We start from the raw sequence: 17967 nt of genomic DNA on the forward strand, positions 1-17967 counted from the left end.
TGGGTTTAATGGGAGGGATGGGGGGACATTGGTCTGTGTCTGGGGGAGGGATGGGAGCACATTGTGTGTGAGGGCGGAGGGATGGTTCATCTAGGAGTGCGTCCGGAGGGCGAGATGGGGGCACCTTGCTGTGTATGGTGGGATCTTGGTGGGGTCTGTAATGGATGGGGGCACATTGGTGTCAGTCTGGAACAGGTATGGGGTATCTGTTGTTCTGGAGGGTGGGATGGGGCATCCTGGTGTGAGTGGGATGCAGATATGTGTGTGCATCTGGAGGGTGGGATAGAGACATCTTGGTGTGGCTCTGGAGGGAGTGGATGGAGGCACATTGGTATGGGTTTGATGGGAGGGACAGGCATATTGGTCTGGGGAGGGATGGGGACACATTGGTGTGGGTTTGGGTCCGGAAGGTGGGATGGTGGCATCTTGGTCTGGTCTGCAATGGAATGGGCACATTGGTGTCCATCTTAAACAGGTATGGGGCATCTGTTGGTCTGGAGGGAGGGGATGACGGCACATTGGTGTGGGTTTGATGGGGGACATTGGTCTGTGTCTGGGAAGGGATGGTTCATCTAGATGTGGGTCTGGAGGGAGGGATGAGGGCATCTTGCTGTGTGGATGGTCGGATCTTGGTGGGGTCTGCAATGGTTGGGGGCACTTTGATGTCAGTCTGGAATAGGTATGGGGCATCTGTTGTTCTGCATGGTGGAACAGGGCATCTTGGGGTGGGTGGGATAGGGACATCCGTGTGCATCTGGAGGGTGGGATGGGGACATCTTGGTGTGGCTCTGGAGGGAGTGAATGTAGGCACATTGGTGTCGGTTTGATGGGAGGGATGAGACACATTGGTGTGGGTCTGTGGGGAGGGATGGGGCATCCTGGTTTGGGTTGGATGGGGACAACAGTGTGGGCTTGATATGAGGGATGAGGGCATATTGGTGTGGGTCTGGAGGGAGGGGTGGTGGCATCTTGGTGGGGTCTGCAATGGATGGGGCACATTGGTGTTGGTCTGGGCAGAGATGGGGCATCTTGATGTGGCTCTGGAGGGAGTGGATGGAGGCACATTGGTGTCGGTTTCATGGGAGGGATGGGGGCACATTGGTGTGGGTCTGGGCAGGGATGGGTCACATTGGTGTGGGTCTGCAGGGAGGGATGGGGCATCCTGGTTTCGGTTGGATGGGGACATTGGTGTGGGTCTGGAGTGAGGGCATGGGGGCACATTGGTCTGGGGAGGGATGGGACATATTGATGTGGGTCTGGAGGGAGGGATGGGGGCATATTAGTGTGGGTCTGGAGGGATGTGGGCATCTTGGTGTGGGTCTGCAATGGATGGGGGCACATTGGTGTCGGTCTGAAACAGGTATGGAGCATCTGTTCTGGAGGGTGGGATTGGGCATCCTGGCATGGGTGAGATGGAGACAACAGTGTGGGTCCGGAGGGAGGGGATGGGGGCACATTGGTGTGGGTTTGATGGGAGGGATGGGCACATTGGTCTGGGGGGATGGGGACACATTGATGTGGGTTTGGGTCCGGAGGGAGGGATGGTGGCATCTTGGTCGGGTCTGCAAAGGAATGGGGCACATTGGTGTCCGTCTGAAACAGGTATGGGGCATCCGTTGGCCTGGAGGGAAGGGATGACGGCACTTTGGTGTGGGTTTGATGGGGACATTGGTCTGGGTCTGGGGAAGGATGGTTCATCTAGGTGTGGGTCTGGAGGGAGGGATGGGGGCATATTAGTGTGGGCCTGGAGGGATGGGGACATCTTGGTGTGGGTCTGCAATGGATGGGGGCACATTGGTGTCGGTCTGAAACAGGTGTCGAGCATCTATTCTAGAGGGTGCGATTGAGCATCCTGGTATAGGTGGGATGGAGACATCTGTGCATGTGGAGGGTGGGATAGGGACATCTTGGTGTGGCTCTGGAGGGAGTGGATGGGGGCACAATGGCATGGGTTTGATTGGAGGGATGGGGGACATTGGTCTGTCTGGGGGAGGGATGGTTCATCTAGGTGTGGGGCGGAATAGGGCATCTTGCTGTATGGATGGAGGGATCTTGGGGTCTGCGATGCATGGGGGCACATTGGTGTCGGTTTGGAACAGGTATGGGCATCTCTTGGTCTGGAGGGTGGGGTGGGGCATCCTGGTGTGGGTGGGATGGGGACATCTGTGTGCATCTGGAGGGTGGGATGGGACATCTTGGTGTGGCTCTGGAGGGAGTGGATGGAGGCACATTGGTGTGGGTCTGGGGAGGGACTAAGCACTTTGGTGTGGGTATTCAGGGAGGGATGGGGCACCCTCATTTGGTTTGGATGGGGACATCAGGGTGGGCCTGGAGGGAGGGGATGGGTGATATTGGACTGTGTCTGGGGGAGGGATGAGGGCACACTGTGGGTCTGGGAGGAGGGATGGTTCATCTAGGTGTGGGTCTGGAGGGCAGGGTGGTGGCATCTTGCTGTGCATGGAGGGATGGTGGCATCTTGGTGTGGTCTGCAATGGATGGGGCACATTGGTGTCGGTCTGAACAGGTATGGGGCATTTGTTGGTCTGGAGGGTGGGATGGGGCATCCTGGTGTGGGTGGGATGGTGACATGTGTGCATCTGGAGGTTCGGAATGGGGGCACATTGATGTGGGTTTGATGGGAGGGGTGGGGCATATTGGTGTGGGTCTGGGGTGAGCTATGGGGGCATGATGTGGGTGTGGAGGGATGTATCTTCTATGTGTGCGTGTGGAGGGCAGGATGGGTGCATCTTGCTGTGTGGACAGACTGATGGTGGCAGCTTGGGGGGGCGGGTCTGCAATGGACGAGGGCACATTAGTGTCAGGTTGGAACAGATATGGGGCATTTGTTCTGGAGGTTGGCATGGGTCATCTAGGTGTTGGTTGGGAGAGTGGGATGGGGCAGCTTAGTGTGGGTGGGATGGCGACACCTGTGTGCATCGGAGAGTGGGATGGGGCACCTTTTTGTTGGTCTGAAGGGAGGGATGGCAGCATCTTGGTGTTGGTCTGGAGGAAGGGATGCAGATCATTGGTCTGGAGGGAGGGCTGGGTCTGAAGGGTGGGATAGGGCATCTTGGTGTGTGGAGGTGGATATCTAGGTTTAAGTCTGGAGTACAGGATGGGGGCTTCTTCCTGTGTGGATGAAGGATGGCGCATCATGGTATGGGTCTTGTGGGGGGGGGGGTTGGTGGGTTCTGGCATGGAGGGTTGGTGGCATCTTGGTGGGCTCTGGACTGGAGGGATGAGGCATTGTGGTGCGAGTCTAGAGGAATGGTGGCATCTTGGCGTGGGTCTGAGAGGGAGGGATGGGGCATATTGGTGTGGGTCTGGGAGGGATGGGAAACATGGATGAGGGTCTGGAGGGACGGATGGGCACCTTGCTGTTTGGAGGGAGGATGGGGCATCATGGTATGGGTTTTGAGGAAGGGATTGGGCATCTTGGTGGAGTCTGGATTGGAGGGGGGCATTGTTGATGGTGTGGGTCTGAGAGGGCTGGAGCACTATGATGGGAAGGAAGGGGGACATCTGGGTGTGAATAGAGGGATGGGGTATGTATGTATGTCTGGCGAGAAGGATGTTGGTTTGTGGGAGGGGTGGGAGCATTTGTGTTTCGAATGGATGGAGTAATGGGGGTTGGGTATAGAGAGAGGGTGGATGGCGCCATCTGGGTGTGAGTCTGGAGGTAGAGGTGAAGCATATGGGTGCGGCTCTGGAGAGAGAGGTGGAGCATCTTGGTGTAGGTATGGAGGGGCGGATGTTGGTGTCTTGTGTGGGTTCGGAGGGAGGGATGGTGGCATGTGGGTTGGGAGGGAGGTATTTGTATCTTGAACGTGTGTTTTGAAGGAGAAATGGGGCATTTGAGAGTGAATTGGGACATGTAGGGCTGGGGTATCTGCTTGTGAGTGGAAGCAGGAAGAATCGTTAACAGCGGAGCAGCCCGAGGGAGAGCCGAAGGCCCGACCTCGGTTGCATCCCAGACACACACACCCACAGCCCGGGGCACCTCTTGCAGAGCGGTCCAGGGCGCGCAGACAACCGGAGAGTGGGGATTCCCTTCCACCGGCGGGGAGTCAGCGACCCAGCAGATGGACAGGGATGCCTGGCAGGGTTGGCTTAACCTGCTGGGGATGTCCCCAATCACGCACCGGAGAGGGAGCCCTGTGCGGCACACTCAACGAGCCGGCCGCTGCACTGGCCAGGGTCGTGCACGCCTCTCTCTGACCCGCAGGCGGGCATTGGTGGATGCGCCCCGGTCAGCAGGGAAGCCCCGAGTGGGGCAGACGGGAGCTGAGGGAAACCTGACTGTTCTTGAGGGGCACCTCCCCAGGCAGACAGGGGCCCGGCACGCTAGGCGCGAGCACTGAGCCATTGCACAGCAGGCTTACTCGATGGGCGGGTGTTGAGGTCCCAGCCGCCCACATCTGTGGGCGAGTGATGGCCAGGGCCGCTGGCGCAGCGGGTGACCTACCCTCTTGCCCAGGTACCTGGAGCTCTGCCCTGTGTGGTAGAGCTGCGGTTTGAAGACTCTAGCAGTCCCACCGACCCCCTGACCATGCTCTCTGACCTGCCTCGCCATCCGTCCCCCAGGCCCTTGCCCCCCCAAAGGGGAGAGGAGACGTTCGGGGAAGGTTGAGTGGATTGGGCTGGTGGCGCAGCAGCCTGCCTCCATCCCTCTGGGAAGCGGCGGGCAGGCTTCCTCCGCTGAGCGCCTAGATTCTCTGTTTTAAAACCACAATGGTTTCGGCCAAGCTAGACGGGGCGCTGGGCTGTCTTGCCACAGGTGGCGCTGCCTCCCCCCAGCCTATCTCCTCAGGCCGACTTCTGGAACAAAAAAATGTTGCCTGTGACTCTTGGCAGTGGATCACTCGGCATGCGCGTTGATGAAGAACGTAGCTAGCAGCGAGAATTAGTGTGAATTGCAGGACACATTGATCGCCACTTAGAATGCACCATTCTAAGTGGGTTCCTCCCGGGGCTTAGCCTGTCTGAGGGTTGCTTGTACATCAATCGCCCCCAGGGTTCCCTCACAGGGGCATGGCTGGGGCTGTCGCAGGGACCACGTTCCCTTTGACACCTTTAAGGTCAGACCCTGATCAGCACTGTCGCAGGATCCCAGGATCTGGCGCGCCGGCTCATTGCCGGCGTGTCCCGGCCTCCCCAGTTTACCCACCTCATGCGGTTTTTGGGAGGGCCAGGTGGTCGGCGCGGTAGCAGGCCTTAAAAAAGCCTGGCGCGCCTTCACCCTACCGAGGGGCACCTGGCCGTGCTGTCTGTGGTGTCCCACGTCTGCCAGCGTGGGATGGCCATGAAGCGCGGCCCTCTCAATCATGTGGGCTTTGGCCGCAGATCAAACAGCGCACACTCTGCTGCGCCAGAGGCACGGGGCTAGGGCAACCCCGCCAAAGGCCATCTGTCCCGAGCTTTGTGCTCCCCCCGACTACAGCCTAAGATCAGACCTGGCAACCCGCTGAATTTAAGCATATTACTAAGCGGAGGTAAAGAAACTAACCAGGATTCCCTCAGTAATGGCCAGTGAAGAGAGAAGAGCCCAGCGCCGAATCCCAGTTCAGCATCAGGCGTGGGAAATGGGGCGTACGACTCCCTGGCATCGCTCAGGGGGATCAAGTCCTTCTGATCGAGTCTCACCCAGTCAACGGTATTAGGCCAGTAGCAGGTCTTCTTGGAGTCAGGTTGCTTTGGAATGCAGCCCAAAGCATGTGGTAAACTCCATCTAAGGCTAAATACAGGCACGAGAGTGATGTCCAACTAGTACTGTAAGGGAAAGTTGAAAAGAACTTTGAAGAGAGAGTTCAAGAGGGCGTGAAACCATCAAGGTAAACTGGTGGGCACCGTGCAGTCTGCCCGCAGGATTCAACAGGCTCACCAGGCCCCCGCAAGGTGCATTTCCTCTGTGGCGGTGCACCGCAGCTGGCTGGGAAGGCCCCAGGGGGCAGGTGGCTCTCTTCTCCAGCAGAGAGTGTTATAGCTGCCTGACAGCAGTTTTGCTGTGTCTGCGGGCCGAGGAAGATTGACCACCTTGCCCTTCTCCTGCAACCGTCCTGGCGTCTCTTGGGGGTCACTGAGGCGGAGACGGGGCTCCCGCTGCGACTGTGGTGGACTGCCCTCAGTGCGCCCTGACCACACCGGGCGGGGAGGCCCACAAAGGGCGCCAGGGGTGTGAGGTGATGTTGGTTACCCACCTCACCTGTCTTGAAACACGGACAAAGGAGTCTAACATGTGCGCGAGTCGGAGGGCCGAACGAAACCCTGTGGTGCAATGTGGTTGAGGCCCGGCGCGCCCAGATTGCAGTGGGATACTGTTGCGGTGGCCGCACCACCGACCCGTCTCGCCCGCTCTATCAGGGAGATGGAGCATGAGCGTGTCTGATAGGACACGAAAGATGGTGAACTAGGCCTGGTGGAGGTCTGTAGCGGTCCTGATGTGCAAATCAGTCGTCTGACTTGGGTATAGGGGCGAAAGACTAATCGAACCTTCTAGTAGCTGGTTCCCTCCGAAGTTTCCCTCCGGGATAGCTCGCGCATGGAAACCCCAGTTTTATCTGGTAAAGCGAATGACTAGAGGTTTTGGGGCAGAAAAGGTGTTGGTTGATATAGACAGCAGGACGGTGGCCATGGAAGTTGGAATCCACTAAGGAGTGTGTAACAGCTCACCTGCCGAATCAACTAGCCCTGAAAATGGATGGCGCTGGAGCATCCGGCCCATACCCGGCCGGCGCTGAGAGCCGTGGGGGTTATTCTTGGCAGGATAGTTCAGGGGTAACGTGCTCGCCTTGGAAGCAAGGCGACACAGAGCAACACAGGTTAAATCCCTGGGTCCGCGCTTAGAAACCTCTGGGTATTAAGTGCTTTATAAATAATCTATCATATCATAAGCCGTGACGAGTAGGAGGGCTGCTGCGGTGTGCAGGGAGCCAGGGTGGAGTCACTGCAGGTGCAGATCTTGGTGGTAGCAGCAAATATTCAAACAAGAACTTTGAAGGCCGAAGTGGAGAAGGGTTCCATGTGAACAGCAGTTGAACACGGGTCAGTCGGTCCTAAGAAATGGTCGAGCGCCATTTGGAAGGGACGGGCAATGGCCTTTATTGCCTTCAGCCAATCAAAAGGGAGTTGGGTTCAGATCCCTGAACCCGGAGTGGCGGAGACGGGCACCCTCGCAGCATCCAATGTGATAACGCAAACGATCCCAGAGAAGCTGGCAGGATCCCCAGGGAGAGTTCTGTTTTCTTTGTGAAGGGCTGGGCACCGGTGAATGGGTTTGCCCTGAGAGGGAGGCCCGAGCCTTGGAAAGCGTAGAAGTTCCAGCGGTGTCCAGTGAGCTCTCGCTGGTCCTTGAAAATCCAGGCGAGATGGTTTAAATCTCACGCCGGGCCGTGCCCATATCCTCAGCAGTTCTCCAAGGTGAACAGCTTCTGGAATGTTGGAACAATATAGGTAAGGGAAGTTGGCAAGTCGGATCCCTAACTTATGGAAGGGCTGGGTCGGTCAGGCTGAGATGCGAAGCAGGGCTGGCCGTGCACTGCGACTGAATGAGATGTCTCCTCCCCGGGGGGCGGCGCCGACTCTGGATGTGGATCGCCCCAGCTGCCAGCTGCAGCGGTCACATCTCACTGTTCCCCCTCCCTGGGTTCTGGCGTTCTGCCTCGGCCGAGGCCTAGCAGCTGACTTAGAACTGGTTTAAACCAGAGGAATCTGACTGTTAAATTAAAACAAAGCATTGCGTAAGGCCCACGGCGGGTGTTGACACGATTCCTGCCCTGTGCCCTGAATGTCAAAGTGAAGAAATTCAATGAAGCACGGGTAAACGGCGAGAGTAACTATGACTCTCTTAAGGTAGCCAAATGCCTCATCTAATTAGTGATGCGCAAGAATGGATGAACGAGATTCCCACTGTCCCTACCTATTATCTAGCAAAACCACAACCAAGGGAATGGGCTTGGCAGAATCAGCGGGACAGAAGACCCTGTTCAGATTCACTGTGAAGACATGAGAGGTGTAGGATAAGTGGGAGGCCCTCGGGCCGCCGGTGAAATACCATTAACTCATCGTTTTTTCACTTGACTTGTGAGAGAGCCCTGTGGGACTCTTGCTTCTGGCTCCAAGGGTCCAGTGGCCACCCGCAACCTACTCCGAGGACAGGGGCAGGTAGGGAGTTTGACTGGGGCGGTACACCTGGCAAACCATAACTCAGGTGTCCTAAGGTGAGCTCAAGGAGGACAGAAATCTCCCACGGAGCAGAAGGGCAAAAGCTTGCTTGATCTCCAATTTCAGTATGAATACAGACCATGAACACGGGGCCCAGGATCCTTCTGACTTTTTGGGTTTCAAGCAGGAAGGGTCACAAAAGTTACCAGAGGGATAACTGGCTTGTGGCGGTCAAGAGTTCATGGCGACGTCGCTTTTTGATCCTTCAATGTCGGCCCTTCCTATCATTCTGAAGCAGAATTCATCAAGCTTTGGATTGTTCACCCACTAATAGGGAACATGAGCTGGGTTTACAGTCATGAGACAGGTTAGTTTTACCCTACTGATGATGCGTGGTTGCAAATGTAATCCTGCTCAGTACGAGAGGAACCGCAGATTCCACAGACAATTTCCCTTACCTACCAGACAATTGGTGTATGTGCTGAGGAAGCCAATGGGGCGAAGCTACCATCTGTGGGATTATGACTGAACGCCTCAAAGTCAGAATTTCCCCTAACTGTAACGGAACCGCAGCTCTGTAGAGCCTCAGTTGGCCTGGGATAGCCGGCCTCTGGGCCGGTGCGTATAGCCGCTCGCCTCGGGACTAAAGTGTGAACAGAAGGGGGCCACCTCTTTCATCTGTAGTGCACCGCATGTTCGTGGGGAACCTGGTACTTAAACATTCGTAGACAGACCTGATTCTGCGTTAGGGTTTCCTAAGTAGCAGAGTAGCTACCTCGCTGCAATCTATTGAAAGTCTTCCTCTGAGCCAAGATTTTGTCAAAAGGTGCTGCAGTGGTGCCGCAAGGGCTTCCTCCTGTTGTGCCGCGGAGCACACAGGAAACTCCCACCCACCCTGGGTGCACACCTGTGGGGGTGGGTGGGGGGAGCTCTCCTTCCTTCCTGGTCAGCCTGGCAGACCAGATGGCCCCGACCCAGCCGGCGGTAGGCAGAGTGGCTCAACCCGGCCCTTGAGAGGCAGGTGGTGAAGGAGCGTGGCAGCATAAGCCTCAGCACGCAGAGGCGGTAGTGCCTTAAGCCCCGGCTCCAGGGCAGTGGCATCAGGGCAGGCACAGCCTGATTGCCGGCGGGCCATCTGGTTGGGGGCCTGACCGGCCATCCGGGGCAGTCGGACCAGGTGGGCCCAGTGGCGGCTGGCCTGGCTGACTCCTACATTTGTCTCCAGTCAGGTTCTGTAAGACCACACTATGTGGGGGACTTAATAGTCTGTGTGGAAGTGACTCCCTGCAGGGCGGCTCTTTGGCGCAGGCAGTAGACACCTGCTCTGCACTGGACCGATGCAGGGAAGAGAGTCTGGGCCTTGGTTTGCCAGTGGCGGCTTAGTGCACGGAGGCTGTGCCTTAAGTCCTGGCCCCATCAACGCTGTTTCCAAGTGCAGAACCTCCACCGAACGCACAGATGGATGTTGCAGACAGAAATTCCGGCCCCTGTTTCCAACTAAAGTTTCAGCTGAACTAAGTCAAGTACAAGTTATAGAATTAGCAACCCTGCAGGGTCCCCGTACCTCTGCATGGGTAGAGGCTAGTAATGCGGCCCGGCCGGAGCTCTGGGGCGGCCGTGGTGCTTTCCACATCCTCTGGGTGTCATCCATGTGTGACTAAGTCTGAAACGCAATGCTGGTGCCAAGGGGTGCCCTGAACGGGCCCCTTTCCTCTGGGACTAGAACTGATAAGAGTGGCAGGCCCTGATTGCCATGGCATTCATGGGTTAGTGCCGGTGGCAAGTGTCACCTGTGTGTGACCAAGTCCCCAAGCCTAGCAACAGTCGCAGCGAGCCCATCAGCGGTCACGGGGAGCCCTGGCATGGTCCATGTGCCTCCCGGGAGGGAAACGTTCCCCCGTCTTTCAGAAAGTTGGCCACCCTACTCGCAGAGAGCCATCTGGTTGTGCAGTGTTTTCGCATGGGCAGGGGGCGGCAGCACCCTGGCTGTCCTGGAGCTCTAGACAAGGGGCGGGGGGGCATTTGAACCATTTCTCTCCAGGCAGGGATGGGGCTCTCCGGGACCACTGCTGGGCTTGGGGATGGACAACCCACATGCCAGGCAGGTGGCTGGGGGCAGCAGCCTCAGCTGCCCTGAAGCTCTGGCCGGGCCGACTTAGTTTTCCCCTCCACCTTGGAGCTTTTCCCTCTGGACCGGGACCCCGCTGAGGCTCCCCAGGACTGCCGCTGGGCTCTGGGACGGACAACCCACTCGGAAGACAGGTGCCCAAGGCCAGGCCCCCACAGCTCTAGAGGGGGCCCCTTTAGAGCATGTCCCTCCGAGGAGGCACAGGCACCCGGGTGCGGCTCCCCACAGCTGCAGCAAGGCTCTGAGACGGTGGACCCATGTGGGAGACGGGCTCCCACAGCCCACAAATGAACCATTTACTTAACTGAAAGGAAGTGGGACTTTTATCCGTCCAGCGACAGAGTCCTCCAAAACAGGACAGTCCTGCAATCTGCGGGACAGTTGGCCACCCTATCTGCAAGCCCTGCCATCTGGTAGTTGGCCATAGAATGAATGCAAGGACCAGATGGCCGAGCTGCTCTGGAAGTCTGTATGGGGGTCAATTAGACATTTTTTTTTCTAGTTGGATCTTTAAGGAGCCTGGACGCTTTTTCCAACAAGTCCCCCTCTGTCACTCATGGTACACAGATTACACAAAGGCTTAGTCACCTTCCTCCAGATTACTATAGACAGGGTGAGAGGGACCGGATGTTAGACGCTCCTCTGCACACCAGAACACTGCTAACATCTCCACGACACCTTCCCCGGGTTTCCACACTACTCCCTCCAGGGTTCGAGACTCACGTGATTTGGTTACCCCAAAGGAACGAAAGCTCCGTACCAGGTACAATGTACTTGCCCGGTTGCAGCCCTTCCTGCATTGGCAGTTGCCATGGAGAACATACAGCAGAAGGGACAGCGGAACACCTCTGCATCGATCATTCATTTGCTCACGTGATTCAGAGCGGCGTTTCCCAAGTGACCATGGTGGATGTCACATGACCCAGAAGCGCACAGTATATAAAGCTTGATGCACGGAGCACTCACCGCTTCTCAGCTGTCTTTCGACTCTGTTTGGCGCTACGTTTGATATACTCTGTTGGTTTACCTTGATCTTGGATCTTTCACCTGGACTCCCTCGGATTACCCTTTTTTACCTTTGCTTGGAACTGTTTACCCATTGCTGAACCTCGACACGACCCTCACCTGTCTTCGGATCATCCCTTGGTACTTTGTTGGACTTCTACGCCATTGCCCTTTGGGAACTCAAGCTACGTCTTCAGCTCTACAGGTGGCCTATCCTGTGTCCACGCTTGACTCAGTTCCCTGTTGTTCTGGGGACCGCCTCTCATCTGAGTCTCGAACCTCCTTCACTAGGTTTCCCGGGTTTTACAACCACCGGATAGGTAGGATTATTCAGATCCTCTGGTTCTTGTGTTATATTGTATTTGCCTGGTACTTAACCTCGTTCTTTCTGCAGCAGCATCGGTGTTTCAGAGGTTCCGTGGATCCGGGAAGTAACATCTCCCACCTGTGGCTCCAAAGATCGCACAGCGGGGTTCTTTTGGTTCCCCTGTGCGTCACATGGGGACGGAGGTCTCAACGGTCTACACGACACTCAAGTCAGAACACCGGACTTGTCTCTGCTCTGTTCTCGCTGTCCAACCCGGGATCCACAGCGAAAATACCCCCCAGAGGCTGTGCCCCATGTAATGCCCCAGCAGAGACTGGCCTGCTGGGGGCACTGTATCTTGAAGGACTGTGTCCGCTGATTGTTCCTCTGGTCACGCATGCTGTTAATACTTTCTCACAGGTCCGATCCCAGCTTCTCTCAAACACGTATTGGTTGTTCCACTTTTGAAACAGCCTTTTGTCCTGGCTAATTTGTGTCCCATTTTTCTTATTCAATTTCTTATGAAGCTTTTTTAAGCCTTCGCCTGCCCTTTCTTGAGTAATCTTTCTTCTTCCACACTTCCCAATCGGGTTTTCATCCAGGACGTGGACGTGACACAGAAAGGGTGCTGGTCTCCAACGTTGACCATGTGGTTTGGCTGCACGACTCGGGCAGCGTTGGTGCTTTATTGTTTGTTGACTTATCTGACGTCTTTGATATCATTGAACATGCCATCTTGCTCGACCAGGCCGGCCTTTCTGGTGCCGTTCTTTCCTGGTTTTCTTGGTTTCTCTCTGACCGAACATTTAATTTCCCTCCCCCCCCCTTTTCACTCTGTGCTCACTGCCTTGACATGTGGAGTCCATCAGGGTTCCTCCATCTTCCATGTTTTGTTTAACATGTACATGCAACCTCTTACCAAGCTTATCTGCTCTCACGGCTTCCAATGTTTATTCTTAACAGATGACACAGATTCTGGTCCATTTAGATCTCGCTCTTGTCGAGACAGCGACCCGATTCGGGGCCTGCCTCAAAGCTGTGGGTGCATGGATGTGTAATAGATGGCTCAAGTTGAATGGGGAAAAAAAATTGAGGTGTTGGTGGTGGGCCCTCCTTTCTCTTCTGTCTTTTGGACCCCCTCTTTTTGGTCCTCTTTAGGGGTAAATATATTAGCCTTTCTGTCTGCGGAATCTCAGATAATTTAAGTATGTCAAAGGGGCTATCTTCAACTGAAAAGCCTTAGTAAGGTTCTTTGTTTACTCCTTTCTCAGTTACGTGCCCCTGGAGTGTCCTCACTTGTTATGTCCTCCATGGGCCACTGCAACGCCCTATTTCTTGCGCAACCTGTCTACCTCTTATGGCACCTTCAGGTCCTGCAGAACTGTGTAGCCAGAGTAGCCACTTCCACACCTAGTTGTGCTCACATTACTCCAGTTGTGCACCATCTTCATTGGCTACACATGGCCTGGTGCATTCAGGTCAAGGCCTAATGTCTAGTTCATCATGCCTTTTATGAAACTGGGGCAGAATATCTACAGGCCAAATTTAGTCTACATTCCTGGACACTCCGCTTGGCGAATGCCTTATGTTAAATATTGACAAAACCGCCTTATACATACAAATCCATTATACATCCATATAAAAGCGCTAAGTGCAAAATGTGTCATAAAGTCAACGCAGAACCATATTTCTTCACCAAGGCAAATCGTAAATATTGGAAATGCCTGACTAAAGTGCAAAGTGTATAACGGATTCAAAAAGTGCCAGGTGCGTTTCAGAAAAGTGTCAAGTATTTCTGAGTTCCTTCCGCTCTAATCCCATTTGTCCTATAAATCCATATTTCGAGTGACAATTTTAACTTGGAAATGTTCTTTCTGAGATCTTTAGTTGTCTATAGTTTACCCGTACTTGTTCATACTACAGCACCATTATGCAAAGCAAATAATTTATAGATCCATAATTGCGTTACAAACCTCTGGCACTGTGTATCAGCGTGTCCCTGCTGAAAGTGTGAAGTCGTGATATCTGTTCATTCTTTGCAGGAAATATTGCGAGAAAAGAGTGTGAACATTTGCAATAATAAAGTTTACTTTTTCTGTTATGAAATGCAGCTTTTCATGTGCAGTTATGAGAATTGTTTTTTCACAAATGTTTCACTATTCGACTTTATTCTTCCAATCCCCCCAGGTAAAGCAGGTTCACTCCAGATGGCTCCACCAATTCGATCTTTGGTTTTAAAAGGGCAATTGCCAAATATACTGTGAATAGTATGTATCCAGTCTACAACATGTATATGTACTATTTGTTGCATTACAGTGTAAGCACTTGTCATAATAAAAACAGTTCCATTACCCAATTGTCTATTTATTTCTTTAAGCTAATGTGTTATTCTTTTTTTTAATTCCTTAACTGCCAATGCCCCACCCCGTCCTCCCCCTGAGCAAAGCACTTTTTTGGTGGTTTCCGTATGTCGCCATTCAATCCATTGTAACGTTTTTGTTACCTGTGATATCTCGGACAAATCTGGCCCCCTTTCTTCCCACATGTAGGTGGTCATAACGCCAAGGAGTCCTAGCTTGCTGTATGTGGTGAGAGAAAATAACCAAAAAGGAAGCAAATTGTGTGTTTTTTCACAAAATGCCAATAAAATGATGTACAAAGAAGCCTGTATTTTTTTCCATGTAAGAGCTAGGAACAAATGGTTTGCTGTGCTGATTTCGCCATTTTCCAGGCTTTCAAGAACAGGTTGAGTAGAAACCAAAAAATAAGGTTTCCATCAGTTTTGTGAGAGGTAGGCGATTTTACCCTTTTTTTCCCCCAATAGTCCATGTGTGGACGGAATGGAAGAGGAGGGTGGGAAAGCTGAATGGGAAGACGGAAAGGCATACATTTCTTAAAAGTAGACACAATTCCAAGTTTAGGAAAGGGTGATTTGCGCAGGTCAGGCAAAAACTATATAGGGAAAATTCCCATAGTTTGGGGAAAAATTTGATAAATGACAGATAAAAAAGCTATGTACTGGACATAGTTGGGCTTGTAAGCTAATGGCTTCTGTGAATATTGAGAAAAGCAATGCCCTGCTACATTCCCCTGACTCTTCCAGTTAGGAAATCACACATTTTTTGTATTGTTTCACAAAACAAACATTACAATGAGCCAAAAACTGAGCCATGATACACACGATTCTTATGCTGACGGCCTAAACAGACATACTTAACATGTGTAAATGAGGAAAACAAATGTGGTGAGGAATGGCAAGCATGCAATTTTTGAAAGAGCATAGGCAGACCTTTTGAAGGGCAGGTAACTTGCGCAGGTTAGACAAGTGTACAGTGCCTAAAGCAGTAACTTTAGCTCACATTTGTGAAATGAAAGGGTTGTGTAACAAAGTGCAGTAGCAAATGTATGAAAACCAAGAGAAAACAAATTTCCTACATTCCCACAGGTGTCCCAATGAAAACGGTACCTCGCGTTTGGGGGTGCACCTACCAGGGCGCAAAGGGAAAAGGCTAAACCACTGGTAACCCCAAGTGTTTCAGCAGAGCAGATTTTGCAGGAATTTGCTCTTGTGGACAAACTACAGATTTGGGCCTGGGGTGTCGCAGCCACCAGGGAAAATAGGGAACCCCATGCATTTCTGAAAAGAAGACTCCCGTGGGAATCCACAGAGGTCTGACTTAGGCGAATCGCACGAGAATGTGTTACCCATAAGCCTGGCAAAGTCTGAAATTTAGGGAAAAAAAACAATTTTCGGACATTTCCCACCTGGAAACTACTGAAACATACCGCCAACCACACATGTCCTACATTCCCACAGGTGTCCGGATGAAAATGACCCGACCTCATGTGTTGGTGCACCTACCTGGGCGAAAAAGTGGCGACCCTCCCAAAGTTCAACAGCAGTCCCAAGGAGCCCCAGCAGGGTCCCCATCTGTTCCCATGGGAAATTATGTAATGCTGCCTAGCCAGAGCTCCAGGATGGTCGTGGGTGATGTCCCCAGCCTTGGACGACTCTACCATGGCGGTCCACCATCCCCAAGTGCAGCAGCACTCCCAGGGCACCCCGGCAGGGTCCCTGACCTTTCCCATAGGGAGAAGCTGTAACGCAGGCCAGCCAGTGCTCCCGGATAGTTGGGGGTTATGTTCCTGGCTTTGGGCAGCTGTCTCCCATGTGGGGTGACCATCTCCAAGTGTGGCGGCTATCCCAGGCAGCCTTGGCAGGGTCCCCTCCCCCGAGGGAGTGGTACCCTGCCAGGGCTTCCTGGAACCGTTGCTGGGCTGCGGGATGGTCAACCCACATGGGAGACAGCCACCCAAGGCCATGGATATCACCCCCGACCTTCCTTGAGCTCTGGCTGGGCTGCGTTACAGCTATGCCCTCTGAAGAAGAATATGGACCCTGCCGGGGCTCACCGGAACTGCCGCTCGACTTGGGGACAGTCGACCCACATGGGAGACAGGTGCCGAAGCCCGGAGACATCACCTCCAACCATCCTGGAATTCTGGCTGGTCTGCGTTACAGCTTTTCCCTCCGGAAAGGACTTGTCTCTGCCAGGGCTCCCTGGAACCGCTGCTGGGCTGCGGGATGGTCAACCCACATGGGAGACAGCCACGCAAGCCAGGGATATCACCCACGACCAACCTGGAGCTCTGGCTGGGCTGTGTTACAGCTCTGCCCTCTGAGGAAGAATATGGACCCTGCCGGGGCTCACCGGAACTGCCGCTCGACTTGGGGACAGTTGACCCACATGGGAGACAGGTGCCGAAGCCCGGAGACATCACCTCCAACCATCCTGGAATTCTGGCTTGCCTGCGTTACAGCTTTCCCCTCTGGAAAGGACTTGCCTCTGCCAGGGCTCCCTGGAACCGCTGCTGGGCTTGGGGACGGTCAACCCACATGGGAGACAGCCGCCCAAGGCCAGGGACATCACCCCCGACCATCCTGGAGTGTTGGCTGGCTGCGTTACAGAATTTCCCTTGCGGAGGGCATGGGGACCCTGCTGGGGCTTCCTGGAACAGCAGCTGCACTTGGGGATAGACAGTTGCCCGTGGCCAGGGACATTACGTAAGACTATTCTGGAGCTATGATTGATTGATTGATTTGTTTATTTATAGAGCGCTTTATGACTGCCCTGCGTTACAGCTTCTCCCTCTGGGAAAGGTCGGGACCCTGCCGGGGCTCCTTGGGACTGCCGCTGTGCTTGGGGATGGTCGACCCACATGGGAAACAGCCGCCCAAGGCCGGGGACATCACTGCCAACCATCTTGGAGCTCTGGCTGGCAGATTGCACATTTGGGGTGGGGGAGAGGGCCAGCCCCCTTTACAATGCAAACATCAGTGGTGGTTTAGTGTGCCCCCCACCAAAACATGTTTTTGTTTTGCCCCTTCCCTTGGGGCAGATGGACACACTACTGCTCCATGCTTTGTGGGCCATTGCAAAGTTTTTCGGTGGCCCTCTACCCTCCCACCCAAATGGATAGGGGGCATCTCATGTACCCCTTCCTAGGGGCAGAAATGGATAGGGGGCTACATGAGATGGCCCCTATCCATTTGGGGTGGAGGAGGGCCACCCCCCTTTTCATTAGAAACATCACTGGTGGTTTTGGGTGCCCCCCACCAAAAACATGTTTGTTTTGCCCCTTCCCTAGGGGCAGATGGGCACATTAGTGTGCCCATCTGCCCCTAGGGTGGGTAAAACGTACTCCCCCCATGCCTTTGGGGGGTAGCAGGCCGCTTACTATGTAATCGGACCCCTCAGCCCCACTTCATAAACAGATGCCTGGTGGTCTAGTGGCATTGCTGGGCGCGGATTGAGCAATTTGCGTCCAGCAATGCTTCAAGGAAGGTCAACGACACCTCCCTTATCCTCAGTGGCACAATAATGCCAGAGATTGCAGGAGAACAAGGTACAAACCTACCTTTTCTTTCACCGCTGCAGCCAAAAATTGCTGCAGAGGTGTGAAACTGAAGGAAATCCAACCCCCGGATCCTGAGGAGGAACCTCCTCCTCACATAGCACAGGGGTTGGATTTTAGTTTTGTGCAATCGCTGCTTTGCAGCGATCGCACAAACAGCAGTGCCAAAAACGACAAGCTATCTCATCCTTGGCACTGCAAATGTAATGCTAAGGACGAGATAGCTCGTCCTTGGCACTTAAGGGGTTATAAAGTTATAAAGTTTTGTAGATTTTCATTAAGAATATTAGTGACCATAACACCAGTTAACAGTATCATTACAGGTTTATCATTATAGGTATATGTAAGAACCATGAACTGAAAACTCGAGTAATATAATAAATGAAAATCAGGCCTACTATAACAATATAAATAATTTAATGGAATATAAATGACTGAAAATATGAAACCG

At 53.7% G+C, this 17967-nt stretch overlaps 1 pseudogene; it reads left to right on the forward strand.

The window, feature by feature from the left end:
- The first annotated feature begins 5437 nt into the window (after window positions 1–5437).
- Window positions 5438–8980, forward strand: LOC138448337 (28S ribosomal RNA; annotated as a pseudogene).
- Window positions 8981–17967: the final 8987 nt, after the last annotated feature.

Source organism: Ambystoma mexicanum, chromosome 3q, assembly GCF_040938575.1.
Source record: "Ambystoma mexicanum isolate Mex_15411 chromosome 3q, UKY_AmexF1_1, whole genome shotgun sequence".
Classification (NCBI taxonomy): domain Eukaryota; kingdom Metazoa; phylum Chordata; class Amphibia; order Caudata; family Ambystomatidae; genus Ambystoma; species Ambystoma mexicanum.